This window comes from Ascaphus truei, chromosome 4 (assembly GCF_040206685.1).
Source record: "Ascaphus truei isolate aAscTru1 chromosome 4, aAscTru1.hap1, whole genome shotgun sequence".
Taxonomy (NCBI): domain Eukaryota; kingdom Metazoa; phylum Chordata; class Amphibia; order Anura; family Ascaphidae; genus Ascaphus; species Ascaphus truei.
In genome coordinates this window covers 190,599,333-190,621,898 of record NC_134486.1, presented here as the reverse complement: position 1 = coordinate 190,621,898, position 22,566 = coordinate 190,599,333, and positions in this window count along the sequence as shown.

The following is a 22,566-nucleotide window of genomic DNA, read 5'->3' as shown; positions in this document are numbered from 1 at the left end:
ATGCAGAAAGGAACCATTTCTTGCATATCTTAACCTGTTAATGATGGCAATAACATCTGCTACATTTGATGTGGAAGAAGGTGAAATGGATAGTTGGTCACTCTTGCAAATGAAAGCTTAGTGGCAGTTTTATTGATGCTGAGTGCCACACAGCCTTTTAATGGTTGCAGCTCGAATTAAGGAGTTGGTTTGCAACTCCTGAAAAGGGTACTGTAGGTTGACAATGGGAAGATTTTTAAACTGCACACACATGCACACATACACATACACACAGCACCGACAGACTCACAGGTCTGACAGACACAAATGACAGATACACAAGAGCCAGACACACAAGACAGACTCACACACAGGTAGAGATGAGCAACATTTACGTCAAATTCAAATCCACAGTGGACTGCCGATTTACTTTTAGTCACGGATTTCCATGGATCAGTCTCAAAAGGGCAGATTCATTTTTTTTTCTATAGCTGAAATTATGAGAGAAAGAGATAGTACAGTACACTATAATGAAGACATGGCACATATATTTTGTATAATTCAATGGTTTCTGTTTAATGACCAACAAAATGCTTGGGAATTCCAAAAATACCAATTTTATAGGGCCAGGGGTGGAGGGGTGGAGGGGTGGAGGGGTGGCCGGGTGGGGGGGGGGGGGGTTTGCTGGATGATCAACTTTGTTAGGGCCCAGATGGGAGGATTTGACAGAGAGAGAGAGAGAGTGACAGAGAGAGAGACACAGAGAGAGAGACAAAGAGACAAAGAGACAAAGAGACAAAGAGAGAGTGAGAGAGTGGGAGTGGGGGTGAGGGGGTGGGTTGGTGACTGATTTTTGGGTGACTGACTGACTGACACTTGGGTGGGTGACTGACTGACTATTGGGTGGGTGACACTTGGGTGACTGACGGGTGGGTGACTGATTGACTATGACTGACTGTGGGTTGGTGTCTGTATTATTTCACTCACAGACTCTGACACTCACAGACTCTGAGAGACTGACAGACTCTGACACTCTGATGCACACTCACACACACACACTGACACTCACACACTCTGACACTCACACACAATCTGACACACACACTCACACACTGACACTCACAGACACTCAGACACACACACTCACAGACACACACTGATACTCTGACACTCACACACTCTGATATTCTGATACACACGCTGACACTCACACACTCTGATACTCACACACACACTTTGATACTCACATACTGATACTCTGACACTCATACACTCTGAAACAGAGACACGGGGGGCAAACAGAGCAAGGGGGGGAAATGGAGCAAGGGGGGGCAAACAGAACAAAGGTGGCAAACGTGGGGGGAGGGGGGAAAACGGAGCAGGGGGGCAAATGGGGGGGGCAAACGGAGCAGGGGGTGGCAAATGAAGCAGGGGGAAAATGGAGCGGGGGGCAAACAGAGCAAGGGGGGCATGGGAGGTAAGGGGAAGGCATGAAGCAGTACTTACTTGCTCCATGCAGGATATGTGCAGGAAAAGGCCGGCCTCGCTGTATAGAGCTTGGTGCAGCCAAAAAAGAAATCCTGGCAGTGCACCAGCACGGGAAGCCAATCAGGAGGGGGGAGTGCCAGCTCGGGCAGCCAATCAGGAGCAGCGCGCAAGCAGCCAATCAGGAGAGGTTTTTTTTAGTAAACAGCGCACGCTGCTTGGCAACTCGGCAGCGCGCAAACTCCTGTCGCCCCGTGTTGACCAGGCGACGGGATTTGTCGAGGGGCCCGGCTGCACATGGGGCCTGGGCTACCTGACTCACGGGGCCTGGGATACCAATACCTGCTGTCCCCGTCTGTTCGCGGGCCTGCCTACAATACAGTATCTGGTCTTGACTCTTTCAAATGTATGTAATATTTCTATTAGCTTTGTTGTTGTCTTTTCAGGTTATATTTAGGAGATTTGGAAGAGTGATGGGAACATTGAAGCCATTGGGATGAGAGAACGCTGATGCATCTTATCGCTCCACAAACCTGTGTTAACTGGCATTGACTTGACTAGCATTTAATGCTGGAAAGCAGAGTGAAAAATGCCACCAGTGATTAGTTAATCTCCCCTATTAAGAAGTGTAAAATAGAATCTCAGATGGTCCATGATTGAATTTGTTGGAATTTACTTATGCCTATATGGGTGATAGGGAATATATTTTAAAAACATGAGCACACTGGATATACAGTAGTAGTATGACTGGTTGAGGAGACAAGGTCAATTTACGAGATTAAATGATTAAATACAGATTTTTTTTTTTAAATGTAATTATCAAATACGAATGTTCACATGACAAAAGCTAAACTATGATGCGCTTCGTTCCAGTAGAAACTTTGTCAAAGAGTACAGGGTATAGATAAATACAGTGATAGGCAATGTATTTTTAGGCAAATGGTTGTTTTTAATTAATTGTTGTGTTTTCTATTTCTGTTTATTGTTTTAAGTAAATTGTTATGTATTTGTAGGGCTTGTTCTTATTGAATTTTTGGCTTGTTTAGGTGTTTGATTTATTTAATTGTTGGGTTGTTTAGGCTTTTTATTTCTTTAATTGTTGTGTTGTTTAGGTGATTGGGTTCTTTAGTATGTTTGTTGTTTAGGTGATTGGGTTCTTTAATTTTTGTTTAGGTGATTGGGTTCTTTAATTCTTGTGTTGTTTAGGTTCTGTTGCTTTTTTAAGGTTGCTCATTGACTGCTATAGTGGTTTATCATGCCTATATTATATGGGCATGATGTACCACTGCGCCAATCAATGGGTAGAGCGTGGGTCTAGTTACCCCAAGGTGGGTGGTTAGGCCACCTTGGTGGGTAGCTTGTGAGGGGGGTTAACACCTTAATTACTTTAGTGGTTACTAACCGCTAATGTGATTAAGGGGTTAGGGGCCATTAGCTTATATTTTTTTATTATTGTGTTCCTGCCAACGGAGGACAAGGGCAAGGAGGAAGACAAGGACGGCCTTCATTCTGGCAGGGATAAGTAGATGGTTTATTTACTTTATGCTTGCTAGATAATGTTTTATTTTGAATGGGCAAATGCACTATTATCCATATCTGGATAACAGTAATTTTGCCCATTATTGTACTGTAATGTTATGATTGTTGGTGGTAGAGGGGCTGCCCATTCATTCCCATTGGGGGATATATTTGCTCCAATTGAGGGCATAAGTAACCACACTGGCTGGGGTGGGTGAAGGTGGCATTTGGCCCGCGGTGGGTGTTTATGCCCGGGTGGGTAGCGAAGAGTGGTTAACCCCTTCATTACCTCAGCAGTATTAGCTGCTAAGGTAATAAAGGGGTTAACTCCTCCTATCCCCCCCCCCGCCCCCTGCAAGGCTTAAACACGCACCGCAGGCCAAATACACGTTCACCCACATCCGCTACCCACAATAAACCGGGAACTGGCAGTTAACCCCTTCATTGCGGTATCAGCGGTTAGCTGATATTGTAATGAAGCTGCCTTTAAATTTATTTTTATCTGATGGAAGTCGGGGGTCTCGGAGCTGATATTAATGTATGTCAGCTCCGGAGATCCCGGCTTCAATCTGATGCAGGAAAAATGCATTTTTTTTATAAGTCCTGCTCTCAGATCCCATCTCGCCACACTTGGGCTGGCGAGATGAATCTTTGATAAACTAATCTCATCAGAGCTACTAGAATAGCTACTTCTGCTAAAAAAATGCGAGATTTAGCTTTTTTGCAGCTCCTGCATGATGTGTTTGGTCAGAAGCCAGAAATCGCAAAAAAAGCTTTCCCTGCACAATTTGATTAACTCATTGAGGCTTTCTGAATAGCTACCTATAAAAATTTTGCGATAGCTACTCAAAATCCTTGATGAGTTGGGTATTGAAGGTACTAGAATAGGCCCCTTAAATTCTTATAAACCCCAAATGTTAGTTATATAAAGCACTGTTATATAGAAGTGTGCTTATTTCTTTCCTTCTTTAGGTTTTGTCAAGTTTTTGCAATAGCTCTATTTACTACGGCAAGTTAAGTAGTATCAGGAGTATGCATTGCTTTAACTGCCTGACAATAAAAGCAAAGAAAATCCTTATTTACCATACCTTCCTTTTAAATGCTGCACCGTGGGAGTATTTCTCAATATAAAAAAAAAGTGTAATACTGTATGTATTTACTGTATAATAAACCTTGAGTAAAATGTAAGAACTAGATATTAGCAAATTTCTCATAAGAATAATAAAGAAAAAATGACACTTATTCTTTTTCTGAATCATACGCCCATGAGAGCTTTCTAAAAATAGCATAGTTTTGATACTGTATCTACAGTTCTACTGTTATTATTCTCTTTTACTATACAATTTTGTTATGTACAGTTATGCACTTTGCATCAAAGCTGTCACATTACTTTACATGAGATTTGAGACGTTGCCATTGGAACAAATGTTGACACACGCAAAATGAAGTGCTGCCAGGCATTATTTAGTGCATTATGTTAATGAGTGCAATAACATTGGCTACATCTACATGATCACTTGAGCTCACCTGCCCACTATAATCAATTGTCTAAATGAAATATGTAATATTCTTTTGTGCCCCTACAGTAGTTAGGTTAATATTTCTGACTTTTTCTCATCAGATGTACCATAGCTGCCTTCGCTCTAAAGTTAAAATGCCCTTGCACTAAATAAGTATGTGTCTGAACATAACAGAATTGTATCAAAGTTAAGAAACTAGTAATCTGTCTTCATCCTAAAAGCCTTTAAGGAGACTTGACATCAAAAGAACTGCCTAAGTTGATCAGATTCATGTCATCAACTTTTCTCTAATGGATCAAACTAATTTAAAATGAGGTTAAATAACTCTGACCTCTAATATCTTTTAATCCATTTTAATTTCCTCGTTGGCACAAGCAAGGCTTATATGTAAAAAAAAAAATCTGGAGGTTAAAGCGCTACACAGAATCAAATATATTTTTCAATTCTGAACTAATGTAAAAAAAAATTCGTCACATTGTATTTTGAATATCCTATCAGTGCTTTTTGGCATACATTGTTAATAAAAATGTGCAAATTCGCTATACAGATGCAGCCAGCTTCAATGCCGCCCTGCCCCGCACATGAGCTGCTGAACTGCGGAACAAACGTTGAATGATCAAAGCCAAGTGCAGCACAGGGGGGAATTGCCCATCAGGATTAACACAGCAGGGGTCCCTGTTTCTGAATGGGACTCCCACTGTGTTAATCCTACCAGTCTGGAAGAGCTGTGCAGTGAGAGCAGACAGAACCAGTTCCCCTCCCTGCACACCTCTAACAAGCCATCGCAATGTTTTTATTTTATTTTAATTACATAGTTTTCAAGTAGGGTCTCCGGAGCTGAACTGCATTAATTTCAGTCCTGGGGAGCCCTGCTTCCAGAGCTGCAGGCTCCCGGTATGGGGTGCCGGTATCTCCTGCAAGTTTAATTCTCCCAGGTCATGTGACCAGGACATTTAAACTTGCAGTAGATATCGGTATCCCATATCGGGGCCTGTAACTCAGGAACAAGGTTTCCCGTGGCTGAAATTAATGGGGTTCAGCTCCGGACATGCCCTGCTTCAATACTATGTAATAAAAATAAAATAAAAACATTGTGATCGCCTGTTAGAGCTGTGCAGGGAGACAGAGAGAGGGACCGCTTCTGTCTGCTCTCACTGCGCAGCTCTTCCAGACTGGCAGCCCAGTAGGACTACAAGTAACACAGTGGGAGTCCCATTTAGAAGCAGGGACCACTGCTGTGTTTATCCTGATGAGCAATTAGTCTGGCCATGGGGAAGTCGCGAGCAGGCAGTGGGCAGACTGCATTTAACAGTAACGTGCAGTTTCCTTGAGGAAAATTCATTAATAAAGCTGACTGCATCTGTAAGCAATCACAAACTATGATAAATAAGTTATCATCTATCAAGTAAAGCTTTAGTGGCCTGATATTGATAGTATTAATACTGTATGTTGGATTTCAGGCTATCACCTACTTAGGCAGAACTGAAATCTTTCAGTCATGTATACACAGAAAAAAAAGCATACTATACTTCTGTGTTCCCCAACAATTTCAGCATGTACTCAGTGAAAACTTCCTGGCCTGTGCTTTTCTAGTATTAATAAATGTGTGCTACTGTATGGACCACAGCATGATTACTACTAATACAACTAAAATAAAACAATCTCTCATTAATAGAGATGTGCGAACTGTTCAGGTTTTGGTTCACAATTTTGGTTTAGAAATAGGAACTGAAATGACATTCTTATTTTTTAATTTGGCAAAACTGGCAACTATTAGCCATTTTCACACTAACAAACCCTAACATCCTCACCCCCAAACCTTAATGGGATCAGCTGTGTGGCTGAGCCAGTATTGAGTGTGGTTTTTGGCCTGAAATGGCACTGTGTTAACTTCAGGGAAAATTATGTTAATAACAGTACATTATTAGCACTAAGTTAACGGACCTCTGAGTTTGGGCCTAGTTCACCAAATTGGCTCTAAAGTGGCTAATGAAATAAAATAAAAAAATACATCACATATCCCATTCATGTAGAAGGTTACCATTCTCTTCATGGTTTTGGCCCCCATGATCTACATCTAAAACCCCATCCATGATGCCCATCCATAAATAAACATGGAAAATAAACAAAAAATCATAAACTGTATTCATGGTTTCATCTCCTTCAAACTCCCCTTACTTCATGTTGAAAGCAAAGAGGGAGAGGGCCTATTTGATTTCCTAATAGAACATTTATTTATACTACTGTAGTTACTGCATTACGAATACCGATTACATCGATATCAGAATTACTACTAATATTAATAATTAATGTTTCATTTGTATCTAGTTTAATTGTCTGATTTCACTATTAAAAAAACATTTATTGAATTTACTTTATGACAAGGTTAAGTTCCTTGTGGAACCAGCATCAGTCCGGATGTCAGAACGTTACACTTATTCTATCTTGAGTTTTAGTGGCCACTCCTCATTGTCTGTAAAGAAATTATAAATGTGAAATGATTGTAGAAAACACAAGAATATTGAAACGAAGAGATGGGTTCCTTATTAATTGCACATTATTTATGAATGCCTTAAAATAACTGATGTATTTTTTAGATATGTAAAAATTTACTTTTAATGCATCCTATTAAAAATAAGAGAGTGAATCTGAAAGACCTAATTTGACAAAAAACTGCCTAATTAAAATAAGAAAATGAATCAAGCATACCTAATTTAACAAGTAATAAATCAAGAAGACTTAATTTGACACAAAATAAAAAATGACCTAATTTTAACATGTAATGTATCAAGAAAAACATAATTTGACATGAATAAACCTATTTTAAAAGGGAGTGGAGGGTGTGTGTGATACACCAGACAGCTAGATCCTAATTAACTTATTTGTATGTACTGTGTATCGTCTCAACAAAATACTGATGAACACAGTGGATAATAAGGATAAGTCAGGGGAAGGCAGGAGCTGTCAATAGAAAACCGATTCAGCATGTTAGAGACAAAATTACTTTTAATTGTATTAAGGCTGTTTATAGCCCATATTTATAAATGTTGATCTATGTTAGTTGCTGGTACAGGGAAGGAGAAGCCTCAAATCTGTAAATGTGATTGTAGAGAGTCAACATGCTCTGAGAATGGTTTCAATTGTAGACTATTCATTGCATGTAGAAGATCCCATCAACGACTGGAGTCTCTTCTGTTCCTGAGACTGTATATGTGGACCCTGTATAGACCATGCCCTACTATCTTTTACCATTACCCATTGATAAAGCAAATGATCTGGAATACGCAAGGACTCCAGATTTTGCAGCTTCTTTTTTTTACCGCCTTTAATTCACCAATGTCTTTTTTATTTTATTTGCCATAGTCATCTAGTTTTAAAAAGCATTCTTATCAGATGAGATCGCTTTAAAAATTATTTCACGTACTGTACTGTAATGTCAAATGACGAAACAGTCCATAAATATCAAAATTAGCCATTACGAAATATAAGGCAAATATCTTGTTACTGCAGGAAACCGACTTTAAACATGGTGCAGAGACCATTTTCTTTCCTAATAATAATTCCTTTCTTTCCTAACTGTTCCTATCTTCAACTAAATTATTATTTTTGTCGTTTATTTGTAAGGCGCCAATGTATTCCGCAGCGCGGTACAGAGATTTGATTATTACATAAACAGAGTTACATTAAAATAAATAAAAACATGCCCAAATAGATACACAGAGGTAATGAGGGCCATCCTAGTGAGAGCTTACAATTTGCAGGGGAGGAGGGACTATGTTGAAAAAAAAATAAGGTAAAGTTGCTGCTCATTGTGTATACTGCCGGTGGAAGTATGGTCCAGCCCAATAGCTGAACTCATTAAGGTTTGAGGATGGGGATGTTAAAGGGTGTTACATAGCATGGAGATTGTTCCAGCCACACAGCTGAGGGTGGGTGAGGGGGGTGAGGTGGATGTTAGAGGTATGCCAGAAAAGCTTCCTTGAAACCCAAAAATCACTTGGAATACGCATGAATAACTCTTATACCATGTGGGTGGGAAATATGTCCTGTTCACAAACCCTTTGTTCACATAGCTTTTACATATTGCACTATATTCTTCCCATCACTTTTTACATATACAGTATATACCCCGAGAAATGTAGTACTCTAGAGTGCTGTTTTTTTTTAGACTTCATCGAATAGCTGAGTTTATAGAGAGAGTTTTTTTAATGATTTAAAGCTTGGGGGAAGTGTGATTGTATAGGGTAGGGAATTCCAGAGAGAGAGGGGGCAGCATGGGAGAGCCTTGTAGGCAGGAGTGAGAAGAGGTGGCAGGCAGGAGGAAAGATAGATGTCATGGGCAGAACATTGGGAGAATTTAGGGATATATTTTGGGATGAGGGCTGAGATGTAAGGGGGAGCAGCATCGATGAGAACTTTGTAAGTCAGAGCTAGGGTTTTAAAGATGAACTAAAGAAGCCATTTACAATCACCGCTGCACAATTCCAGATTGTCAAAGATGCCATCAATGCCATTTTGCAGCATCAAAGGGCTCTTGGCTGGAGTGCTTGGTGCAAAGAAGACAACTTTATTAACTAAAGAAAAAAAAGTTTTTTTATAAAAATAAATTTATCTAATAAATAAAGTTTTACAGAAAAAGTTTTTAATTAAGTACTTGATTGTAGTTATTGTTTAATTCTTTTTTTTTCATTCTAGTTTTGCGGGTTTGGCGGGCTAATGATAACACTGTGTTAGAGAAGGAAACACATGCATGGATTCTGCCAGGTAATGCACTATACTGTAATTCATGCATCTACAGTATTTTCTTCTCTAAAAAACAATCTCACAATTATTTAACATTTGAACATTGAAAAGACAAATCAATAAGATATCAATTAGCGGTTGAAGAAGTTTGTATTATTGTATTATTTAAAAAATGCTAAAATTGATATTATAGATGTAGCCCTGGTAAGAAATAGGGCAATATGTCTTTCCTCCTACTGGTATAAGCCCGGGTAAAGACAGGCTGCCAGTAGTTATCATGGGTTTCCCCACATCAAGCCCTGCTATGAGTTGTGGAAGTAGGTCACCTGACCCTGTGAGGAAGGCATAGACACAGGGGCGGTACCTGCTGATGTCATGAAGGGGAGGGCTGTCTCAATTTAGAGTGTGCCTGTTCCTGTCAGTGACAGTAGTAGTTGAGTCCTGGTTCAATCCTGAGCGGTCAGAGTATGTGAGCTAGCTAGGTTCCTGAGGAGTAGGGCCTAGTGAGCTATAGGTGGACCAGTGCCTCTCACCCTGCCTTAGGGGTGAGGGAAGAGCTAGCCCCACCCTGAGTGCCCGTGACTTGGGGTGGAGGCAGGGACACAGAGTACCCAGAGACCATCCTGAGGGTGTGCAGTCTGGTGGGAGAGAAGACCCTGTACCTGCTATACAACTGTGTAGCTATTGTTGCTGCTATTCTGCTGCTGTGTGCAATAAAGAGCTGCTTCTGATTTTACAAAGACTGACTGAGACTGGAATCTCTCATCCCTGTGTGGGAAGTTCTATGTAAGGGTTCCACCCCATATCCCTGGGGCTTCACAGAGATGGAGGCGTTGCACCAGTGAGAAGAGATGAAGGCATTTACCCCAGAAACCTGGTCCTGTCATCCCCCACACCATCACGGGAGACTCAGGCCCTCCTGTTGCCAGCAGGTATGCACCACACCAAGACACGTAGCCAGACCTTAGTACACCTCAGGGGGTCTGATTTGCGACTGGGGGGGGGGGGGTCTGAGGGCTAAATAGACATTGTTTATTTCTTGTTTTTGTTCATGTTTTGCAGGTTTAGTGGGCCAATTACAACACCGTGTTCATGCAGGAAACACATCCAGTGACACTGTCATGTAATTTACAGTAATTCATGCATCTACAGTAGTCTTTTCTCAAAAAAACAATGTCACAATTATTTTAACATTAAACATGAAAAATACACAGCAATAAGATGTCTGTTGGCGGTTGCAGATTCTAGTATTGTATTATTGAAAATTTATTTTGTAGTCCTCCTGTTGGCTCTATGCGTTTCACATGACTATTATTGCTTCATCAGGAGCATGGAATAGTGGGGCACTTAGGGAAGTATTTCTAGGGGGACAAATTGGCCCTTAATGTGATAGCAATAACTGAAATACATTTGAAATAAAAATACAAATACATACCCAACAACAATCCATACAGTGGCGGCCGACCTGAGTCTAAGTCGGCTAGATCCGCGGCTCTCAGATTATCCCGGTTAGGTGCGTTTTTTTCGCCCGGAGTGAATTGCGTTATGTTAGCGCTCGTGATATTAGCATTTTATTCTCGCTGTCTGCAAAACTGCAATGCCGTGTAAAAACTCAGGGGGGCGTTTGCGAGCTGTTGACTTGAAAGTCTAATACCTTCGTGGTTCAACCTACGTCAGTACACCGTCTGTGTGTGCACGAGCAGTAATTGTAAATTTGCATATTTAAAGTATACATGCATTTGCAGTGCTGTTCTGCTGTACAGTATGTCTCATTTGAAAATTGTTGAAATGCATAGGTGTGTACAGTAAAGTAACAGTGTCACATTTCAGCATATACAGTGCTCTCCCCTCGCTCAGGATAATTAACTGCACTGCAGGGTATTTCAACTTCTTATCTTCTCTACAATTCAGTACATCTCTCCCACACCATTCCTTTGAACGTGTGTCTGGTTTCAATCACATTCCTGCTTAACAGCAGGTGATTACTACGCATGTGCCTATTACTTCGCCCACCACTGCTTGCTTGCCTGAGTGAGTGACCAAAAAAAATTAAAAAAAAATTTTTTATTGTAATTTTTTTTCTCCACAAGCCTGCAAAAACCATCTTACTGTATTACGATATTCAATCTGTGCTGTAGCTTTTGACTGCGACCCTGTGCGTTTGACTGCACATGGTTGATTTGTGTGCTTTTTACGTACTGTATTTGGGGGTATATTATTATGATGAACTGCCTTTTGAAATTAAAGTATGTCTTTAGCTTTGAACTTCATGCAGCTGTACCTTGTAGCCCCCTCCCCCACCAACACACACAAGACTAGCTCAAGGATTTGAAATTCCATGGAGTCGTTAATTTTCTGAATCTTGCCATTGTGTTCTTAATCCGTCCATAGCCAGCTACAAAGCCTCACTGCGACTGCGTGTAATCCTTTTTGAGATGGGAGCTAGCTGCTTACTGCGCATGAGTCCCCCAACCCCCCTCCACAGAGTCGTTAACTTTCTGAATCTTGCCATTGTGTTCTTAATCCGTCCATAGCCGAGCTACAAAGCCCCACTGCGCCTGCGTGTAATCGTTTTTGAGATTGGAGCTAGCTGCTTACTGCGCATGACTCACCCAACCCCACCCTCTCCACAGAGTCGTTAATTTTCTGAATCTTGACATTGTGTTGTTAATCCGTCCATAGCCGAGCTACAAAGCCTCACTGCGCCTGCGTGTAATCCTTTTGAGATTGGAGCTAGCTGCTTACTGCGCATGACTCACCCAACCCCACCCTCTCCACAGAGTCGTTCATTTTCTGAATCTTGACATTGTGTTGTTAATCCGTCCATAGCCGAGCTACAAAGCCTCACTGCGCCTGCGTGTAATCCTTTTTGAGTAGGGAGATAGCTGCTTACTGCGCATGAGTCACCCAACCCCCCTCCATGTTTTGACTTGCCGTTCTTTAATAAAGGAGAAGTTGCGTTTTGTATATTTTATGAATAAAGAATTTGTTTTTAAAACATGTGACTGTAAACCATACTCACTGACTGTAAATGTTTTTACTTTCTATACATAAATGTTTTCACTACTGTAGCAGTAAACCATACACCTGTTGATGTTTTGAATTGCTGTGCACTTAAAATATTTCTACATTGTACAGTATTTGCAAATAAATGTTTTTGTTCTTACTCCACCAATAAAAAAACATGTTGATTTGTTTTACACTGTTCCATTGGCTCCTTTGCTACTGTAACAAAATACAGTGTTTCTAGAATGTACACTACTGTCCAGGCATACTGTACTGTATACTGTAGGCATGCTCAGTACAAGAGTATTAAAAAAAATAGAAGACACATACTGTACTGTATGTACTGGCACTGTGTAGAAGACACATACTGTATGTACAGTACTGTAATACTGTACATGTAGAATAAATGCATAGTTTTTATTTTGTCGGGTTTATTACACAGTATACTGTATATAAAAAAAGTATTGTATACTATACGGCCGGAAAACATCAGCATACTGTACTGTTTCAGGTACAGTATTCTATCCTAATCAATAACAACGGCCACTAAACTGTAGACTCCGGTACGTGGGTTTTTAAATCCGATTCAGCAATGTGCAGGCATTGTTACACAAAGCGATATTATCCATCGAAATCCCTCCATTAACCGTTTTCTTTTCTGAGGAAAAACAAAAAGAAAAGTTTTACTGTAATGGTCAGCCCCCTAAAGACTCTCCCAGCCAGTCCCACCAATAATTTTCTCGGGGGGCGTCTCCTGTTCACATGCGCATGCGCCTACCGTCGATGTAATGACACGCATATGCATTTCAAGAAGGTTCCAATGCACATGCGGCTAGCGTTCCACCAATTGTTCAGTATCTGCAGTACAGTACTGGAGAAGCCGCTCAGCCAATGATATTGCTTACAGGAGAATCGCTTGACTTTTGAATCACACCGATATTAATACTGTATTGTCAAAACAAAAAAAACACAGAAAATAATAAGGCTACAATACTCACCATAGAATTTCCCATTTAGCCGGCACCGGCGCTGGGCCACTGCCAGTCCAGTGTTCTTGATCATCCACGTCGATAGCTGGCAGCGGGACTACTACACCTGTAGTCAGCTGATGAGGCTGGAAATTGCTTAGATACATGCAAGCTTGATCGAAACTGCACGCGAAATCTGGCTCAAGCTTGCTGGACAGACAGCAAGGGTTGTCACTGACGGTGGGACCGTTATTGGAAGCCGGTGCTGGTGCTGGTGCATTGCTTGGCAGCGACTGTCGTTTCTTAGTTGGTTTTAACACGACCTTTCGCCTTTTGCCGTCTGCATGATCATGGATACAGGAAAAAGCCGGTGATACACACCAATACCTTCCAATAAATTGTGGCTCAATACGATAAAAACAGGGATCGCTACATAACCTTTTCCATATTGCACGCTTCCATGTATGAGGAGCTGGCAAAAATTTGTAAAAGTCATATTTTTCGATAAAATATTGATAAATTTGAACAACTGTTGCCATCTTATCATCTGTTGCATTAATCGCGGCCCATATCAAATACGCGTAACTTCTGTCGGGTTTTTGGAAAATGGGCTGCACTTGAACACTCATGGCGGCGGCTCTCTGGAGAATACTGTAACAGAAACTGGTCTTTGTCTTTCTTTAATATGAAAAGCCTAAATTGATACATTATTGCAACCTCTTCCTTCAGTCTCAAGGCCAATTTACAATAGCACACTGTGGTATCTTTTTTAAACGAAACACCTGCAAGTCGACACATTACTGAAGCGCATGCGCATTACAATTCATGAATATCTGCCATCTGGCGGACACGCGAAGAATTTCAACCTATTAAATCTGAACCATTCTCAATAAACGCATCAACCGAGCGTCAACCGCGCATGACCCGTGCATGACCCGTGGCTGAGAACGCAAAATGAATGTGGCATGCTCCCTGTAAAGTGCGTCGCATTCCAGGAAAAATCAATGGAAAAACCGGCGATGTGTTAGATTAAAATGAGCTGCAGTAGTATGTGTCAGTGACGCATAAGCAAAAAAGAGGTTGAGGGTATAAACAATATCAGAGACCAGCAAATACGAATTGGAAAATGGCTTATCACTATAAATTAGGAACTGGTCCGACCTGGTCTCTTTAGATAATTATGTAAGACATAAGATTGTACCAAGGGGCTTACGTTTAATTGAAAAACCTGCATTTGAAACATACAAAGTAGAATTTAATATAGAATAGGACAATATCTTCAAATCCTGTTCGATCAAACTTATGGAACTTAAAATTAAATATAGGAGGACAAACTTAATGATATCACATCAAACATTAAAAATACTCAAGAGAAATAAGACAATTTTAAAGATAATATTGAATTCTATAAAATAAATAAAGATATATGTGATAGAACATATAGACTTGAAAAATAAGTTATTGTAATAAAAAAGAGGATATTACTGAGACAAAAATGACTACACTCATAAACAAAAAGATTGGGCAGGATCCAAGGGATCCTACCCTATTATTATTCTTCACAACCATATGAGACCCATAACAGATTAGACCATCATAGACCAGTAGAGCCTCAATCATCCAGTCACTACAACTATCATGCCAAACATCGTTGTCACAATCAATACAATCACAAATTGAACACTACATGTCATTTTTCTACATCTCTGATTAAAATAAACCAAATAATTAAACAGTATATATAAAACACAAAAATGTAACCTGAAAAGATACTTCTCAACCTTTCCTGGAAATATGCGAGGATTTCAAACAGATGCAGTCTTGTTTTTGGGGTTTGGAAGGGAGCGATCAAATCAGGAACATTACATGTGAATAAAGAAAATATAAAAACAATAATTGTGCAGTATATTAATGCAATGTGGGCTAGATGAAAATCTTGGCTCTTGGGGATTTCCTACTTACAACAGAGTAGAAATAATAATGCAGTATTCTGACAAATTGCAGACAGTGTGAAGATGGGTAACTTCTCTCTTGGTATTAGTGGCCCCAGTAGATTATCTTGCAGAAGAATTGATTCAGCAGAAGTAGTGCTCACATCATACATGCAAAGAAACAAAACAGCCCAATGGTGTAGATTGTAACATAGGTCGTTTATGTCATGTAAAGAAATAGTAGATGTACTTACAAAAGTACAAACGGATTGTACACATAAAGGTATCTTTCGGCGGTCTGTGCCAGCAAATGTTCCCACACTCCTTCTAAATCTCCTGCCTCGCCGTCTGGCAGTGGCGTCTGACGTCACTTCCTGCTCGCGGATGACCGCATCCGTTGGTATCGGGATAGCGACGCGCTAGGAGAGGGGCTGTGAAGGAACTCAGGCGTCCGGCGTCTTCTTCTCTAGGTGGCTGCAGCACAAAGAAGGCTCTACGCGTTTCGCTGCTTACTCATACAGCTTCCTCAGGAGCATAATGGCGTCCCATGTGGATGTTGCACTTATATATGGTCTCACTTAATTAAATTGGGTGCACCTTGGTTAATCAATTATTTCTCTATTAACTCTTCATTAACCCACTGGTTTGCCTCTATTTTTTCTATTTTTATTTTGATATTTAGTTTTTATTTTTATTCTTTGTTTTAAATAAACAAAATCAATTGACTATTTATCCATGATTTTACGTTTTAGATTTTTGTTCTAACTCACCTAGCCATCTATTAATTGCATTTTAGCTATTTATAATATGCAATAACTAATGCATCTCTTATTGTCTTTTCTCTCTCCTTGCCTTATAATGCTGCAAATCCCATTTAATTGTATTTTATGTACTTGCTGATTAATGAGTTTTAAATAATGTGATTGAGTTTACTGTTTTTGTTCTAGTAATTATTTTTATATTTAATTTGTTATTTGAAATCTAATAAAGTTGTAATATGTATGTTTTAATGTTTTAGATTGCATTAGCTTATGAATTGGACCACTGTGTCTATGTGCCTATATAGAGGCAAACCAGTGGGTTAATGAAGAGTTAATAGAGAAATAATTGATTAACCAAGGTGCACCCAATTTAATTAAGTGAGACCATATATAAGTGCAACATCCACATGGGACGCCATTATGATCCTGAGGAAGCTGTATGAGTAAGCAGCGAAACGCGTAGAGCCTTCTTTGTGCTGCAGCCACCTAGAGAAGAAGACGCCGGACGCCAGATTTCCTTCACAGCCCCTCTCCTAGTGCGTCGCTATCCCGATACCAACGGATGCGGTCATCCGCGAGCAGGAAGTGACGTCAGACGCCACTGCCAGATGGCGAGGCAGGAGATTTAGAAGGAGTGTGGGAACATTTGCTGGCACAGACCGCCGAAAGAGACCTTTATGTGTACAATCCGTTTGTACTTTTGTAAGTACATCTACTATTTCTTTACATGACATAAACGACCTATGTTACAATCTACACCATTGGGCTGTTTTGTTTCTTTGCATGTATTATGTGAGCACTACTTCTGCTGAATCAATTCTTCTGCAAGATAATCTACTGGGGCCACTAATACCAAGAGAGAAGTTACCCATCTTCACACTGTCTGCAATTTGTCAGAATACTGCATTATTATTTCTACTCTGTTGTAAGTAGGAAATCCCCAAGAGCCAAGATTTTCATCTAGCCCACATTGCATTAATATACTGCACAATTATTGTTTTTATATTTTCTTTATTCACATGTAATGTTCCTGATTTGATCGCTCCCTTCCCACCCCAAAAACAAGACTGCATCTGTTGGAAATCCTCGCATATTTCCAGGAAAGGTTGAGAAGTATCTTTTCAGGTTACATTTTTGTGTTTTATATTTACTGTTTAATTATTTGGTTTATTTTATTCATTTATGGTATCTGTGGCGCCTATTCAAATCATTTGACAAATACTCTGTTGATCTGCTATTGATTTGTGGGCTGCCTATTTTTACCAGTTTGGAACACTAAATTTGAATTATTATGGATATCACGTCACCGAATTTTTTTGCTAAACGACACTCCAGAAAATCACAGTTTAATTATCAAGATGTAGATATTTCACATACACCGGTATCATATGATTTATTAGAGGAGGAATTTCACAAATTAGATAGATTATTGATAAAAGACACTAAGAAATGGTTAGACTTAAGTTTTTAAAAAATATATATTAATTGTAATAGAATACCAAGGGGATTGAGAATTTCAAAAGATCCCTCTTCAAATTTAGAAGATGAGGAATTTGTAAAAGTATGGTACGATATAATTGACAAATGTTCGTTTGATTTGATGCAGGCATTAACTACTGTAATCAACATAAAAAGAATATTAAAAAAATAGATGAGGAGGTTACAATAATTGAGGAAAATTGGCACATTTAGAAGACACTGCAGAGTTTAAAACTAAAGATAGAGAATTGAAGAGGAAAATAGATAAATTAGAAAATGATTTATACATTAACAAAACTAATAAATTCTTACGTGACGAGGAAGACTATAAGAGAGGCGAACAACGAGATTGGAAAAAGAAGAAGAATGCATATCAAATAGATAGGAAGTATGAGAGTAGATATGGTAACTCCTATTCTAGATTAGAAAAACCACATTATACTAACACTTCATATCGTAGGGAAATGGATAATGTTCCATTCCAGAATAAATCATATCATCCCTATAGAGAAGTAAGAGAACAGAGATATACGGACACTAATCAGACCCCAGATTCACTACACTTGCAAAACAGAACCACATTAGAAAACAAAACAGTAGATGAAAGAGATAAATGCCGAGATATTGAATGTCAAAAAGAAAGAGAGAGAGAAAGGGAAAGAATTTTCAGAATAGAGGAAGAGAGACGGAGAGAAAGAGAGAGGCAAAGGGAGAGAGAAAGACAAAGAGAAAAGGAAGTTAGAATGAAAGAAGAAAAAGAGAAAACCCTTAGAGACAGGGACATCCATAGAAGAAGAGAGCAACAAAGAGATAGGGATTTTGCCTACCATAGAGAACAGAGAGAAAGGGAACAGAGAGAGAAAAAGAACAGAAAGATAAGGAATATCAACAAGAGAAAGAGGCAAGAAGGGATAAAGAGATGAAAAGAGAAAGGGAAGAAAGAAAAAGGGAAAGAGATAGACATCATTTGGATAGACAACAAAAAAATAGCAGATCCCGTTCACCTATTGGGGCCACTGGACCCAATGCTTTTTTAGACATGGACAAAACACTAAGCGTTTGGGAAATACCAAACACTTACACACCCCCGAAAGAAAGGAGGGATCCGAACCCCTACCACAAAAGAGAAAACACCAGAGAGGGAAAAGAGGAAGAAGAAGGAAAAGGGAAAGAATAAATAAAGAAACCAGTAATAACATAAAAAGTATTTTTAATCTAAGTAAGGTTGATTTAACCATAACGCAACAAAATTTGATCTCTAAGGGATTATCTTTTGCCCCAACTGTTGGGCCCAATAATTTTGAACTGTTTTTAGATGCGAATCGTTATCTTCGTAAACTTACCGTTAAGAGATTCTTTCAAAGTAAGAATGTAGAATCCAGGTTACAGATGGACAAAGTGAGAAGTGAACCTGAAGTCAGTAAATTTAAACATACGACACTAAGAAATAAATCTTTATTTTATCCGACATACTACAAAGGGAAACACTTAGAGGTTTTCTATGATCTAATTGTAAAAGATTTTGAGTCTCTTTCAAAACATAATAAATCCAAGACAAGAAATAACCTGACAAAGGAAGAGAGAATAGCTCTAGAGGAAATCACAAACAATAAGAACATAGTCATCAAACAGGCCGATAAAGGTGGGGGGACTGTAATAATGAATAGAGAGGATTACATGATGGAAATTGATCGGCTATTACAAGATGGAGAAACGTACAAAATTCTGAAGAAAAATCCTACAGAAGAATTTAGTAAAGACCTTAACATTTTACTAGAAAAGGGGAAAAATATCGGTATTTTAACGGAACAAGAATATAAATTCTTAAATAACAAAACACCTCAGATACCGATTTTCTATATTTTACCCAAAATGCACAAATGTTTACAGAATCCACCAGGAAGGCCGATAGTTTCTGGAATTAATTCACTCACGTCCAATCTATCGGCCTATATTGATAATTTCCTCCAAGGCTATGTGAAAGAAATGAACGCATATTTGAAGGATACCACTGACATTCTAAAAATTCTGGATACGTTTGAATGGAAGAAAGACTATCTATTGGCAACGATTGATGTTACTGTAGTTCATTATACACATCCATAATACATAAACTAGGCATTCAAGCGGTAGAATATTTCCTAAGAAAAGATCCAGAGTTAGAAGATTTACAAATCACATTTCTCTTAGAAAGTATCACATTTATATTGGAAAAGAATTTCTTTTTATTTGATAATATATTTTATGTTCAGAAATGTGGCACCGGCATGTGGACGAAGTTTGCCCCCAGCTATGCCAATCTCTTCATGGGATATTGGGAGGACTGTAACATCTGGTCCAATGGCAGGCTGGGGGGAACGTTGTCCTATGGCGGCGCTACATTGATGACATTATTTTAATATGGCAGGGAGATCAAGACAGTTTAGAACAATTTATTTTAAATTTGAATCAAAATAATTTAAATCTTAAATTTACACATACCATTAGTAAAACTTCTATTGAATATCTTGATTTAGAAATTTATATCGAAGAAGATGCTATTAAAACTAAAACCCATTTTAAGAATGTCGATTCTAATAATTTCATTTTAAGATCCAGTTGCCACCACCATCAATGGATGGATGGGGTTCCCTACAGCCAATATAGAAGATTACGTAGAAACTGTACAGAAGAGAATATTTTTAATGACCAATGCAAGATTTTAGAGAAAAGTTTTATGGAGAAAAAATATAGCCAAGAGGTTTTAGATACGGCATTAACTAAAGCAAAGAGCCTACAAAGAAAAGAACTTTTAGAATCTCAGAAAAAATCTTTTAATGACAAAAATAATATTTATGAGACATCTTTTCTTACAACTTTTAATAAAGAAGCGAAAAATATTGGAAAGATACTGCGAAAACATTGGCATGTTCTTAAATCGGATACAATTTTAAATGAGATTTTACCAGAAAATCCAAAAATCATTTTTAAAAAGGCACAGAACATGAAGAATATATTGGCCCCAAGTGCTTTGAGGAAATTGGACACAGACAGGAATGGCTGGCTTCAGAATATTGCAGGCTTTCATGGATGTGGATCCTGTAAGGCCTGCCAACATAAAATAAAAGAAAAAACTAGTTTTATTAGTCATAAAAGCCAAGAGTCATATAAAATAAAACAATATATCAATTGCTATACTGACTTCGTCATATATGTCCTACAATGCCCATGCGGGCTTCAATACGTAGGAAAAACTGCGAGACCCATTCGTACCCGCATTATTGAACATTTAAGCAACATAAGACGTGGCATTTTAACACACAGCGTCTCAAAACACTTTGCCAAATATCATTCTTCCAATCCAGATAGTCTCAGATATATTGCCATTGAAAATGTTAAACAGCATTGGAGGGGACGAAGTAGAGAGGTGGATTTAAGCAAGAGAGAAATGTACTGGATACATAAATTGAACACACTTATCCCTAATGGTCTAAACTCAGATTTTGAGATTTTACCTTTCTTACATTCTTAAATTAAACCTACTATTTGCACTTTTAGTTCATGAGTACATAACCCCTCTCCCCCTCCATCGGTTAGAGCTTCTACTGTATGAATTTATTGGTTAATGTTTAAAATTTACAAGACGGGTTTTATGAATTTTGAGATTTAAATATATTTACTTATAGATGTTTTAAAGTTAAATTTATTTAATCTATTTTTATTTTGATATTTAGTTTTTATTTTTATTCTTTGTTTTAAATAAACAAAATCAATTGACTATTTATCCATGATTTTAAGTTTTAGATTTTTGTTCTAACTCACCTAGCCATCTATTAATTGCATTTTAGCTATTTATAATATGCAATAACTAATGCATCTCTTATTGTCTTTTCTCTCTCCTTGCCTTATAATGCTGCAAATCCCATTTAAATTGTATTTTATGTACTTGCTGATTAATGAGTTTTAAATAATGTGATTGAGTTTACTGTTTTTGTTCTAGTAATTATTTTTATATTTAATTTGTTATTTGAAATCTAATAAAGTTGTAATATGTATGTTTTAATGTTTTAGATTGCATTAGCTTATGATTTGGACCACTGTGTCTATGTGCCTATATAGAGGCAAACCAGTGGGTTAATGAAGAGTTAATAGAGAAATAATTGATTAACCAAGGTGCACCCAATTTAATTAAGTGAGACCATATATAAGTGCAACATCCACATGGGACGCCATTATGCTCCTGAGGAAGCTGTATGAGTAAGCAGCGAAACGCGTAGAACCTTCTTTGTGCTGCAGCCACCTAGAGAAGAAGACGCCGGACGCCAGAGTTCCTTCACAGCCCCTCTCCTAGCGCGTCGCTATCCCGATACCAACGGATGCGGTCATCCGCGAGCAGGAAGTGACGTCAGACGCCACTGCCAGACGGCGAGGCAGGAGATTTAGAAGGAGTGTGGGAACATTTGCTGGCACAGACCGCCGAAAGATACCTTTATGTGTACAATCCGTTTGTACTTTTGTAAGTACATCTACTATTTCTTTACATGACATAAACGACCTATGTTACAATCTACACCATTGGGCTGTTTTGTTTCTTTGCATGTATGATGTGAGCACTACTTCTGCTGAATCAATTCTTCTGCAAGATAATCTACTGGGGCCACTAATACCAAGAGAGAAGTTACCCATCTTCACACTGTCTGCAATTTGTCAGAATACTGCATTATTATTTCTACTCTGTTGTAAGTAGGAAATCCCCAAGAGCCAAGATTTTCATCTAGCCCGCATTGCATTAATATACTGCACAATTATTGTTTTTATATTTTCTTTATTCACATGTAATGTTCCTGATTTGATCGCTCCCTTCCCACCCCAAAAACAAGACATTTTTCTACATCTCGCAATTGTTCTTCCAAACCCTCATTTACACAGCATCAAAGCCCAGCTCCCTTGTCCACCAAACTGGCTACTACAGTATAAGGGACCACCCAGATTCCACCACTATAGGGACTGTACCAAACACACCATAGCACCATCAAGCAGTCTTTTTTGGTCTCCACACCAACATCCTCCACCCGGAGGGGACGGAGAGATTCCAAGCACTGAGCACGCCCATTCAGAGTCCATATCCACTCAACAGCAAGAGACAAAAGATCAGAACACGGAGAAGATGTTTGAGAAAACAAAAAAACAAAAAGGA